Below are 7,100 nucleotides of genomic sequence, written 5' to 3'. Positions count from 1 at the left end.
ACACGTCAGATCAATTGTTAGCCATGTGCGGCACCCCCTCCATCGTTTACACCCCCGATCATATTTTCATAGTGCTTAGGCGAAGCCCTGCGGAGATCACTTCACCATCACTATCACCACACCGTCATGCTGACGGAACTCATCTACTACCTCGACGTCTTGCTGGATCAAGGCGAGGGACGTTACCGAGTTGAACATGTGCAGAACGCGAAGGTGACGTGCATTCGGTACTTGATCGGTTGAAGCACGAAGAAGTTCGACTACATCAACTGTGTTGTGAAACGCTTCCTCTTACGGTCTACGAGGGTATGTAGACACACTCTCCCCTCGTTGCTATGCATCCCCATGGATAGATCATTGCGTGCGCGTAGAATTTTTTTTTGTTTTTCCATGCAACGATTCCTAACAGGTCTTGGGACCAGTCGCGCTTTGATAGCAGGGTCCCGGTGACCTCCTCATCAAACTCGGGAAGCAGACTCTTGCGAGGGTAGTACTGCTTATTTCCTATGAGTCTTTCCTCGAGCTCTTTCTTGGCGCTGAGGACCTCGGTCCACTTATCAGTTATCTTGTCCTGTTCAGCTCGAAGCTTCTGGGATTTTAGCTTCATGCTGTTGGGGGTGCTAAGTAGACGCCGGCGGCTGTAACTGAGGATCGTCAAGTGGCTCTTCGGGGATATCAAATTCGTCGGGTCCGAGGCTTAAATCTTCCTCGGACTCTGGATATTAATCATTCTCCTCAGGGTCATCATCATCCCGTTGGGGATGCTCTATCTAAGTGTCATTTGTAAGCAGTAGCAGTTCTATTGGGATGTCTCTGAACCAGTGAGGAAATTTGTTCACTGGGAGGCATTACTTCTTGCTGAGGTGGAACGAACGTGACTATCGCTAGTTGTAACAAAATCAGTAAGGTTTCGTTTTTGGATCTGATACCTGCACTACAGCTGCTCCCTCCGAGAATTTTTCTGCTTCGGTCCGATTCTGAGTGATGGTGCAGGACAGAAGGTGATGGATCCTTCCCGGATTTAGGTGCGGCTGTGCGTGTGATCAACTAATATGGGTAGAATTACTGTACTGTCTGATGATCCTGCGTGTATTAGTATTTGTGAGCTCACGTGTTGTACTACCCTAGATGATTCCCCGCGCGTTGCTGCGAGATTTCTTTTGCTTAAATTTCTAATGTGGAGAAGTAATCCGTGTAATGAAAATAGTTACTCCCTCTGTCCCATAATATAAAAACGTTTTTGTCAAAAACGTTCTTATATTATGGGACGAAGGGAGTACTTGCCTGTGATTCAAAACATTACCCTTTTGTGACGGAAACATATCTTATAATGTTGCTAGGTTTATTACTCAATAACACTTATATCGTCCGCTAAGAGTTTTACAATAAAATCCGGGGTGCATCCACCCATAGAGAGGGAGTGTTTGGACCACCCCATCTAGCTAGCTCATGAGCAACAACATTCGATTCTCTATTACAATGCTTAGTAACCTTCCCAAAATCTTGTAGTAATACTATGCATTCTTCTAGAACTGGGACCGCCACCATACCTTACCTTCCTTTAACCGGATGTGCATACAAAAGCATTGTTTTCCTCGAATGGTAACAGTTATGTTTATACAATGATAACACTTGACTGTTATATACATGAAAATAGTGCATCCAAATCAGCATAGTAGTAGTCAAATGTAAAAGGAATAAATTTGGATGTTCGATCCATAAATGTGCAGTTATCGTCAAAATGCAAGTAATTCATTCACTATCTTCTAGAACAAAATAACTACAGTAGTGTTTATACAAATAATCTAAAACGAAGAAAATGATAACACTTGACTGTTATATACATGAAAATAGTGCATCCATATCAGCATAGCAGTAATCAAATGTAAAAGGAATAAATTTGGATGTTCGATCCATATATGTGTAGTTATAGTCAAAATGCAAGTAATTCATTAACTATCTTCTAGAAAAAAATAACTATTAGGAGCCAAAAAAATGTTGCCACATAGACAAAACTTGTATAGAAAGGTCACCAGTTCAGGAGTTCAGTAGTGTTTACCTGAACTAAAAATCTACCAATTCAGCAAAGCCAACAATCACTAACCTGCAAGTCTCAGGAACAAACAAAACACCATTATTGAGATGCGAACTAATGGTTAATTATCTAGCACAAATGAAAAGTCAGACAAAGAAGAAATATTCCATCAGGAACTACGTATATACATGTCCAATCTAAATTTGAATATGCGACAATGAAGACCTTCAGCCTGAAATTGAGGATGATCATTAAGTCTGCATCAGAATTATACTAACGAAAAAGTAAAAGCAGAAATCCACAAATGAGACTGCATTCTTTGGCCCTAGAAAGTGGAGCATAAATAAACTTACCTAAAGCACCTTGCCAGGTAAAAAGCGAAATCACTATGCACTAATTTAAAGGGTATTAGACCGGCTACACCTACAGACATACTGCATAAAAGATAGTAGTATACTGGAATTCTAATAGGACCGTTCATTTCAAACTGTCAAAGAACAAAATAATATTGTTTTTTTGTGAATAAAAAACAAAAAAAATTAACGGGATCTGATTATGTGGTGGTACATAGTAAGACACTAAGAAGAGAATGTAACCATTCCCAGCCAGTAAAACAACCGACCCCTCACGCTCCACCGGAACCCCAAAAAAGTACACAAAGGCAAACCCATCTGTGCATGTTCGAAACGAAAAAACAATCAGATTCTCCTTGGTTCAATGGACCTGAAACCAACAGCACCAGCACACACAGAAAACAGGGGCTAGTCTGAACACAGCAGTCATGTACTTCCTCCTTCCCAAAATTCTTGTCTTAGATTTGTCTACATACGGATGTATCTAACACTAATAGATACATCCATATCTAGACAAATCTAAGACAAGATTTTTGGGACGGAGGGAGTACGTATACTGCAAATCAACTCACCGTTGCTCGGATGTACTCAACGGACTTGCGGTACTGGTCGTACAGCTCCCGCGAGTATATCCTGCTGCACAACAAAAGAGACAAACAGGGGGGCGCAGAAACTGTAGATCAACACGGATCAGATCAAGTCGGGCCAAGGCTAGGCATGGCCAGAGGGAGGTGGGGAAGGAGGCGACTTACGTGCAGAGCATCATCTATTCCTCGGAGCTGTACTGTGGCTCGGGCTTACCCTCGAGGATGTTGATGCCCTTCCGCATGAAGTTCCCCCCCCCCCCCCCCCCCCCCCCCAAGATAGATCTTGATCCCAGACGTGGATGTGAGCAGGCGTTCGTGGTCGATGAGTATGGCAGTACAGAGGGTTTATAAATACAACTTTGCCCGCATTTGCAGGGTAATGAATCAGAAAATAATGAGGGCCGTAAATTGAGTGCTGCAAGGCGGTTTCATGTGCATTTGTGGCATGGAGGTGGAAGAAATTGCGACACAAAAGCGGGGAAGACAAACCAATTTGGAGTTAATGCTCATCTGTGGAGCAGCGGAAGGGCAACACGCAGCGGTCACTGGCGGGCATGGTGCATTGGGTGTGGCGGCATAACTCACCTGCGTGGCTGGCCATGAGGAGCACCGATTGTGGCGGTAGCGCTGGTACAACGTGAACGGGGCGGCAGAATCCATGGTGGCGGCGGCTGGATCTCGCATCTCTGGAGAGGTTGCTCGCCGAGGGACTGCCAACGTGAGGGCAGCAGGGTTAGCACGGGCGGCTGGCTGGAGGTAAGCATGGGTCGTGGCGGCTGCTAGGAGAGCATGAGGGGCCGCCGCGGCTGACCGGGGAAGGGTAGGTGCTGCTTAGCCGCCGGAAGGGATGTGTGCGGTGACGGCTTGACGAAGGTTCGTGGTCGGGCTTCGAATGGGCCTTCCAGTGTCCAAATTGCTAAAGTCTACGCCCAGCCCAAAAGGTGGAATCAGAGGCCAGCAGCGAGGTATGACCGGAGCGAAAGGGTACGTTCACTTAGCGGTGGGATGGACCCGATATCTTCATACTTGTTCTTGCTAGCAGCAGAGGGCCTTCCGCCCATGGCACCAAAGATGAATCATTTATTATTCGCTGATGACAACCTGCTGTTCTTTAAGGCAAATAGTATGAGTGCTACCGAGGTGAACCTAGTTCTGGACAGGTATTGTCAAGCTTCAGGACAACGCATCAACTACAATAAGTCATCGGTCTACTTCAGCAAGGGGGGTCCTGAGAGTATCCGGACAGAGGTAAAGACGGTGATGCAAGTTCCAAACGAGACCCTAAATGAGAAATATTTAGAAATGCGTTCGGATATAGGCTCTTCTAAAAATGGTGCCTTCAAATATCTGAAGGACCGTCTATGGAGCAAAGTGCAAGGGTGGATCGAGAACACAATGTCTTCAGCAGGCTTAAGCATGTGATGGAGCTCAAAAACGGCGTTAGGCCGTGAGGGCAACTGATGACCATTCGGTCTATTGATAGGACAGTCACTACCGAAACCCCTTTCTATGTCCTTACAAAGATGGAATACGATCTTAAACTTAGACAAGGAGGTTTTGGTGAAAAGCGGTTGCCCAAGCAGTTCTGGTCTTCTCAATGTCCTGTTTTAAATTGCCACGAGGTTTATGCGAACACCTAAATATGTTAATCCGGAAATTTTGGTGGGGGAGCAAGGAAGAAAAACGAAAACCCCATTGGGTTTCGTGGAAAACCATGACTCTACCAAAAGGCATGGGTGGGCTAGGCTTCAAGGATTTTGAACTTTTAAATTTGGCCATGCTAGCCAAGCAGGCATGGAGGCTGTTGCAGGAGCCGAACTCTCTTAGTGCGCGCATATTGAAAAGCATATACTATCCAAGTTGTTCGATTTTGGAAGCTCCATTGGGGAACCACCCTAGTCAGATTTGGAGGGCAATAGTGGAAGGACGTGACACTCTGTAGGTTGGCCTGATTAAGCGCATTGGCACTGGAGAAACTACGAAGATCTGGGAAGATAATTGGCTACCTAGGGAGGAGATGATGAAACCTTATGGGTGCATTACTCAAAAAACCCCGCTGCTAGTGTCTGAGCTCATAGATAGCACATCAGCAAGTTGGGATCGAGAAAAGGTGGAGGCCGTGTTCATGCTGATGGATACGCAAGTCATACTAAGCATTCCCCTATGCACCCGCAATATCCTAGACTTTTGGAGTTGGCACCATGAAAAGAATGTCCTCTTCTCGATCCGTTCGGCATATCGCATGCTTGTGGCTACCAGACTAAGAAGAGAAGCGTGGCTTGAGAATACTTCGGGTACTTCAAATGCGACGATGGAGGAGAGATCTTGGAAGAATCTGTGGAAAACTCGAGTTCCTGGAAAGGTGAGGATGTTCCTGTGGAGACTCTCAAAGCACTCGATCCCAACGAACGACGTCCGTGCTAGAAGACATATGGCACAGTCTAACTTATGTGGTTTATGTGGGGCACCTGATTTGTGAAGACATTCACTCCTAGAATGCATGATGTCACAGTGCACCTAGGCGCTCGTAAACGGCGAACTCTTGCAGAAACTGGCGACCACCACCGAACCAAAGGCTAAGTAGTAGCTCTTTACACTAATGAAGCTGTTATCACATGCTGAATTTGTGAAGCTCTCGGTGACTCTCTGGGCTATTTGGGCAGCAAGGCGGAAAGCTATACATGAAGGCATTTTTCAGAGCCCACATGCCATGACCTGTGTCGATAGGTATATCGATGAACTTGAGGTAATCAGTGGGAGACAGGAGCCGGTAAGGATCGAACCAAGGGTGGTAAACAACAGCAGTAAGAAGCATAAAGCCCCTCCTACGGGTCATGCCAAAATCAACGTCGATGCAGGGTGCAGAAAAGGAAGCCGGGGAACAGCGGCAACTGTATGCAAAGATAGCACGGGGACGTTCCTTGGAAGCTCGGCTCTAGTCATAAGAGGAGTGGATGACCCGGCAACGCTAGAGGCAATGGCGTGCCGGGAAGGTCTGGCGCTCGCAACTCATCTTCACTTAAATCAATTTGTCATAGCATCAGATGCAAAGGAGGTGGTGAGTGCTATCCACAATGACAGCACGGGCGCTTATGGAGAAATCATCAAGGAGATTAGACTCCAACAATTATCCTTTCATTGTAATTTCTGTTATGAAGGTCGTTTGAACAATTTAGAAGCACATGGATTAGCCAAGTATTCTCTTTCTTTGGGTCCGGGGCGCCATGTATGGTTAGGCCAACCCCATAACCTGAACTGTATCCCACTCCATGTGGTTTTCGATGAATAAAGCTTGGCTATTACTGGCAGCACTTAGTAAATTTGGCCAAAACTTAATCAGACGGCTGTAGTCCACCGGTCTATGCTGCATCAATGGCTACTACTCCCTCCGTCCCAAAATAGGTGTCTTGAGCTTAGTACAATTTTGTACTAGAGCTAGTACAAAATTGAGACACTTATTTTGGTACGGAGGGAGTATTCAGGTGACGTGGCTTAATGAGAAAGCAGGAAAATCACCTAGTGGGGTGCCCTTATTTAGATATAGAAGATGCCAGTGCTCAAGTATATGTAAAGTAGAAGTGTATAATTACAGGGTATGGCATTAAGCTGGGATGGTTAGGAGGACAATTTTATCGATGTAAAAAAAAGGAAAGAAAAAAGAGGACAATGGTATCCCCAACCCCCTCTCTCGAAACTATCTCCTACAACAAGACTATAATAGCATCAATTTTAGTACCTAGTCCCAATACTCATATCTATGAAAAGGGTCGACATTTTCAATAATAAAACTGAAACAATTTTTCTTCTTCTCAAACACGCATCCAAATGAGCGTCATCTTGTATTAGAGAGAAAAGGTCAAGATGAAACCAGATACAAACAAAGGCCGAAGGGCCATAAACAAACAACGGAAGCCTAGAGCCTACCTTATAACAAAAAAAACTCAGAGAAAGGAAATAAAAACAGCCTACAGTGGATTCCTGATGGTGATGCATCAAAATCACTTCTCTCAGCTAGCCATTATCAACATTATGGCTTAAGAGAAAACGACGTGGTGGCATTAAATGTGACATTAGAAGTCAAGATATGCATCACTCATCGGTTCCAACTACCAAAGACAAATACCA

At 45.1% G+C, this 7,100-nt stretch overlaps 1 long non-coding RNA gene across 1 annotated transcript; it reads right to left on the bottom strand.

Moving 5' to 3' along the window:
• Positions 1-1,287: 1,287 nt before the first annotated feature.
• On the bottom strand, positions 1,288-3,211 carry LOC123133930 (uncharacterized). Its single transcript, XR_006465437.1, has 2 exons — positions 3,141-3,211; positions 1,288-3,024 (listed from the first exon to the last, which is right to left on the bottom strand). It is a non-coding gene; the product is annotated as an uncharacterized lncRNA (long non-coding RNA).
• Positions 3,212-7,100: the final 3,889 nt, after the last annotated feature.

This window comes from Triticum aestivum, chromosome 6B (assembly GCF_018294505.1).
Source record: "Triticum aestivum cultivar Chinese Spring chromosome 6B, IWGSC CS RefSeq v2.1, whole genome shotgun sequence".
Classification (NCBI taxonomy): Eukaryota; Viridiplantae; Streptophyta; class Magnoliopsida; order Poales; family Poaceae; genus Triticum; species Triticum aestivum.
The sequence above is the reverse complement of the archived record's forward strand: the minus strand, read 5'-3'. Positions and strand labels throughout refer to the sequence as shown.